The 19,128-nt window shown below is 35.8% G+C and overlaps 1 protein-coding gene across 1 annotated transcript in view; it reads right to left on the reverse strand.

Annotated features, from left to right (window-relative positions):
* Positions 1-19,128, reverse strand: part of CCDC141 (coiled-coil domain containing 141) — a 208,812-nt gene that overhangs the window by 84,796 nt on the left and 104,888 nt on the right. The window lies entirely within an intron of this gene.

A 19,128-nucleotide genomic window follows, 5' to 3' on the forward strand; every position in this document is an offset into this window, starting at 1 on the left:
ATCTGCCATTCGATTTTCAAATCATGAACGTGTAGTAAATACTGTAGTGGTAAATGCTTCACTACAGGTTTGAGTGTCATGTAGATGTAGTGGGAAAAGACACAGAAAGAGGCTAAAAAGGGAGAATAGAAAGAGGCAGGAAGTTGGGATGAGTGACTGGCAGAGCTCCCAGCTGACTTGAATACAGGTCATTTCCATTTCTATGAACTGCACCTAAAAATATACCCCCTATACAATGAACAACAGTTTTAAATCTTGAACTCGTTTTGTCCAATGTTTATTCATTTAAGTATAAAAACATATCTTTCCCACAATTCAGTCTCACTGTCAATGTGGGTAAATGTGTACAAGAAATGAAGAGAAATCACATGTCTTATGGCTGTTGTTTTTGTGTCTGCCTACACGTAGAGCTATTAGGTTGGTACAAAGGTAATTGCAGTTTTTGCCACTAAAAGTTATTACCTTTGCACCAACCTAATAAAATGAAGTTCTGCTACTTTTCATAAAATGAATAGCTGTTATTGTTCTGTATTTCCTCCTTCGTGATATCAGTTTCACCTCTCAAGGCTTCACTCTTAATGGTATATAGACCTTTCAGAAAATGAAGAGGTAGCTTTTTACTTTTTGTTGCATGAGGATGGAAAAACATTAAACAGAATTAAAATGAGTTGGAGTAAACCAAGCATATTTACATTCAATGTATTTGAAGGGAAATTCAAGTTTCTTGCAAAAGTCCTGAAGTCAGACCCACTGTCATAAAAGAATGATTATCTCTAACATGGCTGTCTTGTTAGCGAATCTTCTGGTATACACATAAGCTGAGGTTGAGTGATAGGCATAGGCTACTTGTTAAGCGTGGAAAATTTAGCACAAGATTTCAGAAGTCTCAGTCTGACTCCATCCTGCCTTGTTCTACCAGTACAAAGTATCCTATTATTAATTTACATTTGTTATATTACACTGTGTAAAATAAGTACAATTTTAGTGCAATTTGCCATTAATTTTTCCATTCATTCAACACTATGCGAAGACAGATGCCTTGGGGAATATAAAGAAAGAATAAAATGGTTTGTGCGGTTGCCTGTAATCCCAGCACTTTGGGAGGCCAAGGCAAGCAGATCACTTGAGCCCAGGAATTTGAGACCAACCTGGGCAACATGGCAAAATTCTGTCTCTACAAAAAACACAAATAGTGGGCATATGGGCATAGTGGCGCATGCTTGTAGTTTCAGCTACTTGGTGGGGCTGAGGTGGGAGGATCGCTTGAGACCAGGAAGTCGAGGCTGCAGTGAACTGTGATCATGTCACTGAACTCCAGACACACACACACACACACACACACACACACTCACACACTCAATAGAGTAGTATTTTAAATAACAATTAGCAGGTGTTAAGATACAAATTGTACACACTATTTTGTGTCCATGGGAACTGTTATAGTTTTAGGTGCAAGAGAAAAACATTTTGATCAATGAATACACGAATATAAAACGTAGAGTAAGAAATTTGAATTATTTGAAGTATCAGTTATATAAATTGTGGCTTATAACTATAATCCTCAAAAACCCTTAAATTAGATATTATTTTTTCTAGTATTTACATAGGTTCAGAAGAGTGTGCTACTCAAGGTTACATACCCAGTAAGTGACAGTACCAGGACTAGTTCACAGGTCTTTGTCTCATGCTACCTTCCAGGGAACTAAGGATAGACTCCAAAATCTGCAATTTCTCAGTGCATGCAAAAGCAACACTCTTAAGCATGGATATGGGCTACCTGAGTTCTCAAGATCTTTCCATTTTTAAAGAGCTATTGTGTCCCCACGTAAGGAAAACTAATATGTGCCAAGATGTTCTTTCATAAAGCACTTTTATCAACCCTACCACTTAAAAACCATTACTTTAACCTACTGGGAATGAGCAAATATTTTTAAAACAGTACAATTTCTGGCACACATAATAGGCACTCACTAAATGTTAGTCCCACTTTTCTGCCATCAGTTTTGGTTCATTAATTCTCCAAAATTTGTTCTTTATTTATGGGTATTCCTGCAACCCAGTTGTAAAATAATGGTAGTGAAATGTTTCCCAAAATGTTATTGATTAGTGTTTAGTATCGATCAGTCTTATGAGATGAAACAAAGTAAAATGATTTTTTGTGTGTGTGGTTTTTGTTTGTTTTTGTTTTTGTTTTTTTTACTGTAGTACTTCTTGGTATCTTTAATGTACTAATACGCATTGAGACTCTCCTAGAGGAAAGTGTGGTGTGGAATATTTTGGACAAACTCTCTTGATTAATAAACTGTTTGCTAGTCATCTCAGGGGACCAGTGCTCCAGATGGAACAACGCTGGGGGAAAACGTTCTGTAGCTAAGACCAGCTGAATCACCAACTGAGTTCACCAGCTCTCACAAGTCTTTCTGTTTCTTTCTTTGCTTTGTCTCTGTTCTCCAGCTCCTCTGTTAGTTCATTTCCTCTCTTTGTACCATTCTTTCTTCTTCTGTCTGTTAAGATCTGTGGAGCATTAATACTCAAACTCAGGTGGAGAAATATTAATGTGTAAAGATGCAGAATAAAGCAGGTAATTCTTCAAAAAGATTTGGCATTGATCAGAACCTTCTGTGCTGATTAGGGGGAGACTACTTAACAAATATGGAGAAGCTGGGGAGGGCCTAGAAAAACAGGGGCAAGGAAAATGCAGAAGTTAGGATATGAAGAAATGAAATACAGCCATTGCATGCTCAGTCTAACAACACTAAGCTCTAGGATGTTGTCTTAACTGTCTGCAAGATGGTAAGGGTTGATTTTTCTTCCTGTATGTTAGTGGTGTGCTGAACACTTTACATGCATTATCTCATTTAATTTTTATCATATCCCTATGAAGTAGGAACTGTTATTATCTTCATTTTACAGATGGAGTATCTGGGGCTCAGGGAGACGACCAACTTGCCCAAGGTGTCAACATTAGTAAGTGAAAAAGCCAAATTTGAAACTCAGGTAGTTTGACTCTTCTCAGTCTTGATGCACTGTTTTTCTCATCAAATAACGATTAACCATATTATTTTGGAATTGCCTAGGTAAAACTTCCATATGGCCTGGACAAGACCTTGGAGGTGATAAAAATCTCATATGACCCTGGCATTCTCAGATTTGAAATCAGAAGGCTCGCCATTTCAGAATAAACATAAAGCTAATATAGATATAGTTGAAAATTTACAGCCCAAACTCAGACTTAGTTTTGCTTAGCAACTGGACCAAAATAATAAACCTCTTCTCTATGAACAAGAAGAGAAATACCTGTTCTCCAACAATGTTCATAAATCTGCCTTCAGTATAAATTTTGCAAGCAACATTAAAGAGAGACCTTTGGAGCAGAGCCAAGTCTTTGAAAACCCACTTTCACCTTGTGCTTGACATCATGCTATAAAAAGTGGACTGTGACCTTCCAAAGAAGCTGTAAAGGTCCATTTTGTGTCTCGTATATTTTTTTGTTCTCCATCCCCAGTCTTCTTAATTACATTTTCACATGAACTCTGTGGGTATTAAGTGAAGCTGGGTCCATTCAATATTTCTATTCAATCTTCTCGGAAAATTGGTTCTGTTTTCTTTGGGCAATCTATAGGCAGTTTCTGATGCATTTCTATACCATTCTGGTAATGTATTTATTTCCCCAGCCATTTTTCATAGGGGACAGTTCCACCATTTTATTTTTAAGATAAAACTTTCCAGAGCCATTTGAATCCATCACACTATTTAAAAAATATAGTTGTCACCCTTGTCAAGGCTGGAGGAGCCCAATGGAGAAAATCTCGTTCTGTTTTCTCTAAGTGGTTGCTGCCTGCCTGCTAAGTGTTAAACTTCTAACAGGGTCTCAGTCACTTTGCAATAAAATATTTCCAGTACCTGTCCCCACCAGCAGGAAGTCAAAGCCGTCCACTTCCTTGGCTTTTCAATTTGACAGAGACACATGCATATCTCGGACCTGATACAGACATGAGGCCCTGTGTGTTCCCAGGTTTGCAGTGTCTCCATAGGTCACTCCATTATTTTCATTTTTCACTCACAGTAGGAACCTTTTTAACTGTACCTTTCAGTATGCCATTTGCTGAGGCAATTGAGCTTCTCTTGGATCCCTTGATTGAAAGGGTACTTTTCAGAGGATTAGTGCTGATAGACAAGAAGGCAAAAAAGATTTCTTCTTTCCTTCCCCCCACTGCTAGTCCCAGCTTAGCTCTTTAAATGAAGTTATGACTTGGCATAACAATTATCCAGCAAGCAGATCCAAAAAGTAAGAATGTTAGGGGCTCCAACTGAAATGAAAAAATAATGATAACCACAGTATGTTTAGTAAGCTTTCGCTCACACAAAAACTTCCCTGTGTATGAGGGGATTTTAACCATTCAACATCAAGTGGTAAATTTTCATTATAAGCTTGACTTCAGAATGTAAGTTTTAAGTGGGGGAAAGGTGGACCAAAAAACAATCGGGAATATATTTGAAAAGTACTAAAAAATATTGACTGTGGAGATTACTGGCCAAAATCAAATCTGGCAGAAGCATGTGTTGAGTTCATGCATAGTTCTGAAAGCATGGCTGATTCCTAGACCATCTCATTAGATACTATAGCCTATTTTTTGTTTAACCCCCAAGTCCACAGTTCCATTCGGAACAACTAGAATTAACTCATTGACACAAAATCATAGAATTTTGCATGATTGCATTAGCAGATGGTAAAACAAACCTGGCAATTTTAATCATAGAATATTTGAAAGTCTGCTTAAGATTTTTGCTTTTAAGAGAAATGTTTATGCTTTTGAAGAGTGGCATTGAGCCCTTTAGAAGTTGAAACTCTCTGATTATGTCAAGTTGGATTATAAACTAGGTGGCAGTTTCTTCTCCTCATGTTCCCTTCAGGGGCATTTCTATGCTGACCTATGCAAATGTCAGGGTCATTCTGGAGAGAAGTGTCTTGCCTCAGTCTCCCATGCTTGCTGAGTTCAGTGTCTACAGGCCACTTGAACTTTGCCCTCACTATGATGTAGTCCAGCAAAGGCACAGATTGCAAACAGGAAGGAGTTCCTGGATTTCATGCCCTCCCAAACTGTGGGATACTGGCTGTTCGATCCATAAATTAACCTTACCAGCACTGGAATTGCAAGTCTATAATAGAAGTGACAGATATCACCAAATTAATTTCTGAGTATTAGTTGCTGCTTTCTTATCTTAGTTCATTTAGATATTTTAGAGATTTAGTTAGTTTGTTTTAGTTCATTCAGATATTTTTAAAGTTGCAGGAAAATAGCCCATGACTTGGAAATCTCTTGTTTCCCTTGTTCTCTTCAGTGTTTGGCCACTGAATGATTCCACTCAGCAGCACTTTAGCAGTATGAAGCAGGGTGCTTGTTGCTAATACATACTGAAGAAAATCACCATGTGGCAAAATAAAATTTGAAAATAAAATAAAATCACAACACACTATGCTCATAAACAAATCTTCAAAATAGTCATTGGAGCACAAATGCATTTATTCTTTCTTCCTTGGTTCAACATAGATGAAAATTTAATTACAAGGGAATTCTGGGGAAAATATTCCCAAGATTTGTGTATTCCAAGAACCATTTTCTTCTTTAGTGTTTTGTCCCTCTTTTTCTTAGATTTCTTGTTCCTATTAATCACATTTTCTTCTAGTTAAGTAAGAGAGCTTGGTTGGTGTTTCCATTTTAAATTAAATTTAATAAAAGTCTAGCTGGCCAAAATACTTGCATCTAACACAATTTGCTTACAATCAGATTGTGTCATGGGTTGACCAGGTGGTCCCAGTTTATCTTAATGTCCTCCGAGGACTTACTTTTTCATTGTCTACACAATCCATTGGAGATATTTTCAGGATCTCAACACATATAATTCAGCTATAGGGGAAATTATTAGATTGTGTGGTGATTTCCCTAAATGAAATAGGCTAACTTAATAGAAGAGAGGGTCTGTTTATGTTTTATCCACAATAAACCTCAAATATAGACTTTTTAAAAAAGGCTCTTAAATCTGATTGGCTGTTAGTATCTCTTGGGAAAGTTTTAAAAACACGTATTTCCAGGCTCACCCCCTATCCACTGAATCATAATTTATATTGGTAGGGTGAAAACAATAAGGATTTTTAAAAAAGATCTGAAGCATTTTATTTGCAGTCAGGGACAAGGAAATGATACAATCAGACAAATTTTGGAACCAGTGATCCAGTATATTCTAAGGCATTTAATGAATAGGTAACATTTTACTTAGAATAATTGATATCTAATTATACCAATAATTGGAAGATAGATTCTATAAGAATAGTAGTTTAAACCTAAAACTTTCAACTAACTTGACTCTGAAAATTACATTATTGTATTAATGACTTCTAAATCTAAAATTTAACTTTACTTTTACACATTACTTCATTCAGTCAATAAGTATTGAGCTAGCCTGTGGAAGATACAATGACAAATAAACAAAATCCTCACCCTTAGACTCCTTGAATGATTGTTACACTAATCCATCAGGAGTTTAAACAGCCCTGTGCAATATTGGATATCATTAGTCTTAATTCAGAAAGATGAAACTGATGCATTTCTTCCTACTTTCTTCATTGACATCATTGTCTCAACAAAGGCACAACTGATTTAAAAGGGGAAGGATCCAAAATTACAGCTGGATATAAAGAATAAGTTCTAATGTTCTATAGCACTGTAGGATGACCATAATATATATTTTCAAATAGTTAGAAGAAAGGATATTGGATGTTCCCAACACAGAGAAATGATAAATGTGTGAGATGATGGATTCGGTAATTAGCCCAATCTGATATACATACATATGTTATATGTATTGAAACATCACTATGTACCCCACAAATATGTACAATTATTATGTGTCACTTTAAAGAAAAAAAAGCTAAGAAAAGGTAAAAAAATATGATCAGATTTTTCTTTCCCAAAATTGTCTATATGCCCATGTGGTTATTTTTACCTTCCTTGTAAAATTTTTGTAACTATATTTATAATAGCTATGTATTCTATTATAGGAAAAAATCCTTACCTCTAATGGTGTGGAAGAAGCCGCTTGTCTTCTAACAAAATCCACTGAAAGCTAGAATTTCTTCAACTCATCTCTTTGCAGGCTCTGGGTTTCAGTTCACCACTAAGTATATGCACAGGACTCTCATTCCATAGTCAATAATCTGTGAACCAGCCACAAATGATACCGGGATGGGCACTCCATAACTCTCCTACACTGAATGTGGAACCATCTAAAAAGTATTATTCAGCACCTTTTATGAACACAAGCTCAAATGGAAAACAAAACAAGTGTGTAGTAGAAAGTGAAATCAGTTTCTGCTTTGGGGTATCTGAGAAGCCATCTTATTGGGTCTTAAACACGCACAGGAATTTCACCTGGTGAACATAGAGGTGGATCTTGGGAGAGGGCAAGGATGACCCACCATGTCCCAAGCAGGAGAGACAGCCCGAGCCAGAGCACTGAAGCAAGGGGGTCGGTGTTATCAAGAAAATGTGGAGGACGATTCTGGATCATAGAGAAATGGAGGTAATGGTTTCCAGAGAATTAATAAGAGTTTCCTATAGGAAGCGATGTCTGAGCTGAGACCTCAAACAAGCTGTGGGAGTTATCTAGGCAAAAAAAGGAGTGGAGGTGGAGTGGGGAGTGAAGAGTGACAGAAAAATGAGATATTAAGAATGAAAAGAGATATAAAGTGAACAGGAGATAGAACCAGTGGGATCTAGAATAGGATCCATTTCTCCTGGAAATGAGGGGAAAGAAGTATAAGAGAGAAGCAAGGAAGAGACAAAAAGTTTGGGCAGAGAAGGAAAGAACAAGCAATTCCACTCTGTGGGACGAAGTGACTTTGAGGTTAGTTAAAGCCTGGCTCCATGGTAGTTGAGAATTTTAAAAGAGCGCGAAGGTTTTGGACTAGTTGTTACGGGGTATGGAGCAGGGAATTAACAGATGATAAATAAAGGGATTTGAAAGGCTAACTGGTAACAGATAAATTACGATCAGAATAATTATGCTAATTGTTTCAGAATTAAGAAGAAACAGAGAAACCGGGTGATTGAGTTTACTCACAACAGCCCTGGTGGTCCATGCTGAGTAGCACAAGGACAGAGACCAGGAAAAGAAAGAAGGCAGGGAGGTTGTGATGAGAGCAGTTTTGGGTGATGCTATAAAACAAAGTGTTGTGGCCACAGGAGTGCAAAGCTGAAGCTAGCTGAAAATAGGCCTTTGGAGTAAAAAAAGTCAAGGAAAGTGAAGGCTAGGGCATTAAATAAGTCACTAAATGGTTAAATTAGCACAGGAAGGTTGTAGGCGGTTCAGGGATTGACTGTGTTAAGGTATAAGAAGTCCTCTCAGGTGTTCACTTAAAGTAGATTCAATTTCACTATTATTATCATGATAGCAAAATACCATGCAATATAATAGTATTAACTGTAAAAAGCCATGCTTTCCAGGACATTTTATTTAAGGGCTGACAAATGCCAGGAAAAAAACAAAAAAGATGTATGAGGAATTTTTGTAAAAGTCAAAACTAAAACTGATTTTCTAAGCATTTAAACTTAATGAGCTGGTAAAGATTCTGTAAGCAAAATAACAGCAGGTAGTTTTAAACCTCATGATCATAGATCATAGAGCACAATGTTCTTTATTTGCTTTCTTAACTCAGCCCTTTCTTACATGGGCATAAATATTTCGGAGGGACTTTCTAAATTCAACTTTCCCTTGGAAATTAAAACATAGGGTTCACTAAGCTTTAAATTGAGCTGCAAGTTAAGGCTAGAATAGGGTCACCAATATGAAAATCCCATCATTGTGTGGACATTCCCAGTGCTTGCTGGCAAATTCAATACTATTTGTACATATTTTGCCTGTTAGTAATAAAATGATTTCTAATTTATGTTCTGTGAGAAATGACATCTGCTTTTAATTGGAAAGTTCATTAAAGAATCAGACAAGTAAAACAAATTATTCACTAAAATGAAGACAGAGGAATTGAAATGCTCTGATGCAGGTGTCTTACTCTTTGGAGAACTCACTAATTTCTGCCTTGAGACATTTCAGATTCAGATCCCACTTTATTTTTTAAATTAAATGAAACATGATAAAACAGACTGTCTTTTATTGTATTGATTTTCTTTGTAATCATCAGATATGTGAGCTGATTTACTGAAGCAATATATTTTATAGTGATTTTACAATTTTTTCACATACCTTTGGTGAAGGAATTTGGGAAGGTAATCAAAGTTCAAATAGCAGAAGAATCAGCTTCTTTATACAGGTTAATAAGTGCAGCAATGAGAAGAAAATTGTTCAACAATGCCTGTGATACACTTGGAAAATATTTGGATATCCTGGACGCTGTGATTATGCAAACTCTGGATCTTGCTACATACCTCTTTAACTACCCATGAGACATATAAGGAGCTCCTTTGTTACTAAATATAAGAGCTACTTCTGAGGAAATATTCCTATTTTTGAAAATGAACAATCAGAACATTTAAATACTTATCTTTTGATCTTCAATTACCTGAGTAATGTATCTAGGACTAAATAAAAACAACAACAAAAATTAAGTTGTAAGCTTGGGCAAGCATGTCCACACCTTAAGAAACTCAAAGATTTATTTTGACTTATATCTTCTGAGTTTTAACAATGACCCAGTATTCTGACTCTATCACTTATACTCTTTCATTGTGCAGTTATTTCCCTTATAAACTTTGTTATCCAAAAGGCAGCCCTGAGACCCGCAGCATCATTACCCTGCAGCTTGTTAGTAATGTAGATACTAAGGTCCCACTCTAAACCTGATGAATCAGAATCTGCCTTTTAAAATATATGGGTAATTCATGAGTACACTATAGTTTGAGAAGCTCTGGTCTAGAATACACTGAAATAGCAGCTTTTTACAACTAGACAGATGAGCAAAACACAAATGAACAAAGAATATGGAAGGGGAAACTTGCAGATGATATGATCTTACATGCTGAAAACTCTAAGGGATAATTTTTAAAAATTAAAGCAAATAAATTAAATCAGTAGAGTTGGAGAGTATAAAACCAACACTCAAAAAAAATCACTTGTGTTTCTATAGAATAGCATTGAACAAACTGAAAAGGAAATTAAGAAAATGATTTCATTCATGGTAGCATCAAAAAAATGTAAAATACCTAGGAATAAATTTAATCAAGGAGATTGAAAACTTATACAAGGAAAATTGTAAAACACTGTTAAAAAATGAAAAACCTAAATAAATGACAAGGTATCACATGATCATGAATTGGAGAATTTAATGTTAAGATGGCAATACTCCCCAGAGTATTCTAGGGATACAATGCAATCCCTATCAGAATCTCACTAGCCTTTTTTGAAGAAATGGAAATGCTGATCCTAATATTAATGTGGAATTGCAAAGGATCCTAAATAGCCAAAACAATCTTGATAAATAAGAAGAAAATTAGAGAACTTACACTTTCAGATTTTAAAACTTACTACAATCCTACAGTAATCAAAGCAGTGTGGCAAACTGGCATGAAGATAGACACATAGATTTACAGAATAGAAGAGCCCAGAAATAAACCCACACATCTGTGGTCAATTAATTTTCAGTGAGTGTGCCAAAGTCATTCAATAGAGAAAGAATATTTTTTTCCAACAAATAGTGCAGGGACAATTGAATATCCACATGCAAACTAATGAAGTTAGATCCTTACCTCACAGCATACAAAAAATTAACTCAAAATGGAACAAAGATCTAAATATATACACTAAAGCCATCAAATTGTTACAAGAAATCATAAGGGATACATTTTCATAACTTTGGATTTGGTGATGGTTTCTTAGATATGACACCAAAAACATAACCAGAAAAATTAAGATAGATAAACTTTATCAAAATTAAAACTTTTACTTAGAAAAGAACATTTTGGTCAAAGGGCTTGAATAGACATTTTTTTTTAAGGAAGATATACAAATGGCCAGTCAGTAAATGAAAAGATCTGCAACATCATTAGTTATTAGGGAAATGCAAATAAGAATCACAGTGAACTAGCACTTGATGCAGACTAAGATGACTATAAAAATCAAACAAAATGAAAGAAAACAAGGGCTGGAGAGGATTTAGAGAAATTGGAATCTTCTACCTTTCTGGTAGAAATATAAAACAGAGCAGCTGCTATGGAAAAACAGCATAGTAATTTCTCGTAAGTTAAGCATAGAAACTCCACACGATCTAGCAATTCTACTCCTAGGTATTACCCAAAAGAATTGAAAAGAGGTATTCAAAAATATACATATACATGAATGTTCATAGCAGCACTATTAACACTAGACAAAAGGTGAAAACAACCCAAATGCCTATCAACTGATGTATGGATAAATGAAAGGTGGTATATCCATGCAATGGAATATTATTCAGTATAAAAAGGAAGCGTTAATACATGCTGCAACATGGATAGACCTGAAAAACATGCAAAGTGAAAGAATTCAGACACAAAAAGCCATTAAATATTATTTTATTTAATGGTATTTCCAGAATAGGTAAATACATGGACACAGAAAGCAGATTAGTTGTTGTCAGGGGCTGAGGGGAAACAGGAATGAAGACTGACTGCTTAACGGTTATGGTGTTTCTTTTTGGAGTTATGAAAATATTTTGAACTAGGTAGCCATGATAGTTACACAATACTGTCTAATTTACTAAATGTCACTAATGATAAATTTTATGTAATATTTACTTTACCGTTGTTTTCTTAAAGCCTATATTATGTTGTGTTTCTGTTGTGCCAGCCATTGTGCTAAGAACTGTTACATATGGCCAGGTGTGGTGACTCACGCCTGTTATCCCTGCACTTTGGGAGGTTGAGGAGGGTAGGTCACTTGAGGTGAGGAGTTCGAGACCAGCCTGGCCAACATGATGAAACCCTGTCTCTACTAAAAATAAGAAAACCAACTGGGGCATGGTTGCGCATGCCTGTAATCCCAGCTACTCAAGAGGCTGAGACAAGAGAATTGCTTGAACCTGGAAGGCGGAGCCTGAATAAGCCAAGATCGTGCCACTGCACTCCAGCCTGGGCGACAGAGTGAGACTCAGTCTCAAAAAAACAAAACAAAACAAAACCAAAAAAACAAAAACACACGCACACAAAACTGTTATAAATGACCACATTTAATCTTCACAACAAACTGTAAATTAGGTATAATTGTTACCCCCTTTCACAAAAAGGGACTGGAACTTAGGCCCAAATACACAAAAAATTTGCCCAAGATTATATCAGAAGTAAGCAGAGATGCTCAAATTTAACTCCAGTTCCCTTGCCTGAGTGCTGCCATCCTATATGCTGCCTGGGAGCGTCCCATTCACTCTCTGCTAAGTAGTCTAAGATGCTACATGTTGCCATTTCACATAATGTATATCTACACGGTTTGGTAACATGTAATCCTTAGAAAACAAATTTAAAATATGTGTTAAAATGAGGAAATGTTTATGATATAATGTTAATTGGAAAAAGCATCACATTGTAAAACAACACATACAATTTTTTGTGTATAAATACATATAGTGTATATGTGCACATAATACACAATTTTGGAACACTCATATGTAAATGTTTTATATTTCCTTCCTATTTCCATATACACCCACATACAGTGTGATTTTAATTTTCTTTTGTTTAGTTTTATGTCATTTCTATTTTTTCTAAGATGAGAAGGTACTGTGTAATCAGAAAAATGAAACAATAGACATATTTTGAAAGAGTCACTTTCTTGCATTGGCTCTACTGATGATAATTATGCATTTAAATTACTTAAATAAGCTTGTGGGATATTCTGCTTTACTTCCTTATCCTATATTTATAAATATTTTTTAACTTTGAACTCTACCCTTTGACTAAAGTTTCTGTGGGACCTAAGCACCTAAGCATTGATATTTTCTGAAGATCTCCAAATGATATTATTTGAAGGAACTTGGGGCCAAGATCACAAATCCAATTTATGAAATCACTCAATAATGACTAGAAAATATTTTCAATGACTTGGAAAATCGGATTAGATGATGAATCGTGGAAGATGGTTTTAATCTCGAAGCTGAGATATGTGAATGCTGCTATATTAAAACATTGAAGATGATGTCTCTATACACAATTTTCAGTTTTGCTTCTCTCCCAGAACGTTAAAAATTATTACCAAGAACTTCATAAACAATATATGTCATAATAAAAGACAACAATATAAGAAGTCATCTATAAAAATTAAGAGGAACATGAACATACATGAAACACATGGGTGAAACGTCTAAGTTGGTGCCTCTTAAATTTTAGCATGAATACAAATCCTCTTGGGGGATTTGTTAAAACACAGTCTCATTCCGTAAGTGTGATGGGTGGATTTGAGATTCTAAATCTCTAACAACTCTCTGACGCTGCTGTTGCTCTCTGGGAGTCACACCTTGAATAACAAGGTTATATAAGTTTCCTTTAAGCCTTAAAGATGGAGATTAATAACCTCCATCTCGAAAGAGATCATGCCCTTCCTAAAGTCACTCCCATTCAAACCACAGTAGTTTCTTAAGTGATTTTCTGTCTTCTATCTCCCTCCCATTACTGTCATTCACATTGTTTCCAAGGTAATCTTCCAAAATGCAAACCAGTTTAAGCTATACTTTGATGATATTTAATTGCCCATCTGGTCTCAAATCCAAATGTTTACAGCAGCCAGGCACATAATGTGAATAAGTGAAGCAAGGCTAAAAGGGGAGGTAGGTCATGAGGAATAGTGACAAACTAAGGACTGTGGCAGACTCATGTGCACATACCTTTTCTAAAAGAAACAGGTATTACTGGGCTCCAGCCAGGAGTCACTATGTCTATGTGGGAAGATGAGTTGATAATGCCAGATCTTCCAGTTTTTTTTAAAAAAAAACAGGAAATCTAGATTTCTTTTTTAACAGAAACTCCAACATTTTAAGATTAACATTATTTTTTTCAAGCCAGATGCCCACCAAAACCTACATAGAATCTCTGGGAATGAGATGCAGACATCAGTATTTTTTCAACACCCCCCAGGTGACTCTAGTGTGCAGCCAGAGTTGAGAAGCACTAATCCACACATTCCCCCATGGCACGAACTAGAAAGGGCCTGAACTTAACCAAGGGTTGAAGCTATAGAAGTACAGATTGGTTCATGAAGGGAGTTCAATTATATGAACATTATTTCTGATGTGTAAGAGAAGGACTGATTATACCTCCTCAAAAAAAAAAAAAATTAGCAAGTATTTGTTTGCATAGTATTTTAATACATCCTACAACAAATTCTGAGTTTCAAAGGTTGAATTCAAGCTTTGGGGCATCAAGTTGATTTATAATACAATTTAAGAGTATTTAAGGTTTTAAACCAAAGGATGGTTTATAATTATCCATGTCTGCTATTTCTTTGTCTCTTACGCATGTAAAAGAAAAGAAGAATTTTCATATTCGGTAAAGAAAGTATAATTTAAAACAATTACCCACAGTCAAAGGTCATATTTAAAAATCCTTTAGTTCATTTATTTCAATACGTTCTGAATAAAGTATCACACTTATTAAGAGCTATGAAAGTTGCCTATTTCTTGCTCTGAATGTATTCCAGTAAGAAATGATAGAGACATTTTCAAAGTTTAGTTAGAAAGAACTCACTGAGTAGACTAACAAGCCATATACACCAGCTTCCTGCTGTTGAATTTAGCTGTGGGTAGCAGAGAACACCTGCTTTCTCTGTGTTACCAGATTATTTATAGGAGCTTCACTAATGAATCCTCAGCTTGATGCCTTATTTCTATGTTAAATCTTCTTTGAAAGGAACATTTCCTGTTCTGTGCCTCATATCAACACCCAAACAAAAGTCCAAAATGTAATACGCTGCTCACTACTCATGGACATATAAAATTGAATTTCTTTTCCATGAACAAGAAATTAGATTGTTGAAAAACCACAGATAAAAACTATTTGGAAGTTTACACTATGGATGGGAAAGGAAACCAAACAATATTTTTGGAGTCACTACTAAAACGTGGATGTGTTCACAAACATTTTCTTTTTTTTAACTTTTATTTTATGTTCAGGGATACAGTGAAGGTTTGTTACACAGGTGAACTCGTGTCACGGGGTTTGTTGTACAGATTATTTCATCACCCAGGTATTAAGCCCAGTCCCCAGTAGTTATCTTTTCTGATCCTCTTCCTTCCCCCATCCTCCACCCTCAAGAAGACCCCAGTGTCGGCTGTTTTCTTCATTGTATTCATAAGTGCTCACCATTTGACTCTCACTTATATGTGAAAACATGCAGTATTTTGTTTTCTGTTCCTGCATTAGTTTGCTAAGGATAATAGCCTCCAGCTCCATCCATGTTCATGCAAAAGACATGATCTCATTCTTTTTTATGGCTGCATAGTATTCCATGGTGTATATGTACCAAATTTTCTTTATCCAATCTGTCATTGATGGGCATTTAGGATAATTTTATGTCTTCACTGTTGTGAATAGTGATACAATGAACATTGACATGCATATATCTTTATGGTAGAATGATTTCTATTCATCTGGGTATATGCCCAGTAATGAGATTGCTGGGTTGAATGGTAGTTCTGCTTTTAGCTTTGAGGAGTCTCCATACTGTGATTTACACATTCCCATCAACCGTGTGTAAGTGTTCCCTTTGCTCCACAACTTCACCAGCATCTGTTATTTTTTGACTTTGCCATTAAGATTGGTGTGAGATGGTATCTCGTTGTGGTTTTGATTTGCATTTCTCTAATAATCAGCAATATTGAACTTTTTTCATGTTTGTGGGCTACACGTATGTCTTCTTTTGAGAAGGTCTGTTGATGTCCTTTGCCCACTTTTTAATGGAGTTGTTTGTTTTTCTCTTGTACATTTGTTTAAGTTCCTTATAGATGCTGGATATTAGACCTTTGTCAGATGCATAGTTTATAAATATTTTCTCCCATTCTGTAGGTTGTCTGTTTACTCTGTTGATAGTTTCTTTTGCTGTGCAGAAGCTCCTTAGTTTAATGAGATCCCACTTGTCAATTTTTGCTTTGTTGCAATAGTTTTGGGTGTCTTTGTCATGAAATCTTTTCCTATTCCTGTGTCTAGGATAATATTGCCTAAGTTGTCTTCCAGGGATTTTATAGTTTTGGGTTTTACATTTAAGTCCTTAATCAACCCATCTTGAGTTGAGTTTTGCATATGGTGTAAGGAAGGGTCCACCTTTAATCTTCTGCATATGGCTAGTCAATTATTCCAGTATTTATTGAATAAGGAGTCTTTACCCTATCACTTGTTTTTGTCAGCTTTTTTGAAGATCAGGTGGTCATAGGTTTGTGGCCTTATTTCTGGATTCCCTATTCTGTTTCCTTGGTCTATGTACCTGTTTTTGTACTAGTACCATGCTGTTTTGGTTACTGTGGCCCTATAGTATAGTTTGAAGTTTGGTAACATAATGCCTCCAGCTTTGTTCTTTTTCTTTAGGATTGCCTTGGCTATTTGGGCTCTTTTTGACCTTATATGAATTTTAAAATAGGATTTTCTACTTCTGTGAAGAATGTCATTGATATTTTGATAAGAATAGGGTTGAATCTGTAAACTGCTTTGTGCAGTATGGCCATATTAATGATATTCTTTCTTCCTATCCATGAGTATGGAATGTGTTTCCGTTTGTTTGTGTTGTCTGTGAATTCTTTGGGCAGCGTTTTCTAATTCTCATTGTAGAGATCTTTCACCTCCCTGGTTAGCTAGGAATTTAATTTTTTTTGCAGCAACTGTGAATGGGATTGCCTTTATGATTTGGCTCTTGGCATGGCTGTTGTTGGTGTATAGGAATGCTAGTTATTTCTGTACATTGATTTTGTATCCTGAAACTTTGCTGAAGTTATTAGCTGAAGGAGCTTTTGACCAAGACTATGGGGTTTTCTAGATATAGAATCATGTCATCTGCAAAAAGAGAGAGTTTGACTTCCTCTCTTCCTATCTGGATGCATTTTATTTCTTTCTCTTGCCTGATTGCTCTGGCTAGGATTTCCAATACTATGTTGATTAAGAGTGGTGAATGAGGGCATCTTTGTCTTGTGCCAGGCTTCCAGCATTTGCCCTTTCAGTATAATGTTGGCTGTGGGTTTGTCATAAATGGCTTTTATTATTTGGAGGTATGTTCCTTCAATATCCAGTTTATTGAAGATTTTCAAAATGAAGCGGTGCTTAATTTAGTTCGGTTTATGTGATGAATCACAATTATTGATTTGCATATGTTGAACCAACCTTGCATCCCAGGGATGAAGCCTACTTGACTGTGGTGGATTAGCTTTTTGATGTGCTGCTCAATCTGGTTTGTAAGTGTTTTGTTGAGGATTTCTGCATCAATATTCATCAAGGATATTGACCTGGTTTTCATTTTTTGTTGTGTCTCTGCCAGGTTTGGGCCTCATAGAATGAGTTGGGGAGGAGTCACTCCTCCTCAATTTTTGGGAATAGTTGTTGGAGGAATGGTTCCAGCTCTTCTTTGAACCTCTGGTGGAATTTGGCTATGAATCTATCTGGTCTTAGGCTTTTGTTTTTGTTGATAGGCTATTTATTATTTATTCAGTTTTGGAGTTCATTATTGGTCTGTTCTGAGAATCAATTTCTTCATGATTCAGTCTTGGGAGGTATATGTGTCTAGGAATTTTTTTAGGTCTGTATCAAGGTGTTCGTTGTAGCTTCTGATGGTGATTTTTATTTCTGTGGGGTCAGTGGTAATATTCCCTTCACTATTTCAAATGATGTTTATTTGGATCTTCTCTCTTTTCTCCTTTATTACTCTAGCTAGCAGCCAATCTATCTTACTAAGTTTTTCAAAAAACCAACTTCTGGATTCATTGATCTCTTGAATGTTTTTTCATGTCTTCATTTCTTTCAGTTCAGCTCTGAATTGGGTTACTTCTTGTCTTCTGCTAGCTTTAGGGTTGATTTGTTCTTTTCTCTAATTCTTTCTGTTGAGATGATAGGTTGTTAGTTTGAGATCTTTCTAACTTTTTGATGTTAGAAAGACATTTAGGGGAGAACACTAAATGTTGGGCATTTAGTGCTATGAATTTCCCTCTTAACACTGCCTTAGCTGTGTCCCAGAGATTCTAGTATGTTGTATCTTTGTTCTCATCAGTTCCAAAGAACTTTTTGATTTTTGCCTTAATTTCATTGTTTACCCAAAAGTCACCGAGGAGCATGTTGTTTAATTTTCATGTAATTGCATGGTTTTAAGTGATTCTCCTTGTCTTGACTTCTATTTTCATTGTGCTGTGGTCTGAGAGTGTGTTTGGTATGATTTCAGTTCTTTTCCATTTGCTGAGGATTGTTTTATGTCCAATTATGTGGTCAATTTTAGAGTATGTGCCATGTGGTGATAAAAATAGTGTATATTCTGTTGTTTTGGGATGAAGAGTTCTATAGATGTCTAACATATCCATTTGGTCCAATGTTGAGTTCAGGTCTTGAATATCTTTGTTAATTTTCTGCCTTGAATTATCTCTCTAATACTGTCAGTAGAGTGTTGAAGTCTCCCACTATTATTGTCATAAAAATTTTCTAATTGAATTTTCAAGGTTTACAGGTGAGGAAAGTGGGGCTCACAGGTATGTAATGTACCCAAGGTATGTCATTCACTATGTAGTGAATGTCATAGCAGGGTTTTAAACCTGTTTTTCTCCATGTAGATGCAACCAAGTATAGCATTATAGTCAACTTCCAGATATTGCATTGTTCACAGAACATACTCTGTTCTGGAGTAAGGGAAGACAAAGAATATAGAACTATAAACATTTTGTCATTATAATTCCATTTTCTCTAATCTAATCTGCATGTTTTTTTTTTTTCTTTTTAGTTTGGTTTCTTGTAGGAAGCCTGCTAATTCAAGTGAGAAGAGGTTAATAAAGTGGCTAAGGAAAATGTATATCCAGCAAAGGCTGCCAGGTCTTTCCAGAAATCCTAACCCTATATATAGGACTGACTTCATGGTCAACTGACCTGTGCAATCATATAGAGCCTTATGTTTAAAAGGGGCCCATGCTGTCCC

The sequence above is a fragment of the Piliocolobus tephrosceles genome, chromosome 11 (genome assembly GCF_002776525.5).
Source record: "Piliocolobus tephrosceles isolate RC106 chromosome 11, ASM277652v3, whole genome shotgun sequence".
Classification (NCBI taxonomy): Eukaryota; Metazoa; Chordata; class Mammalia; order Primates; family Cercopithecidae; genus Piliocolobus; species Piliocolobus tephrosceles.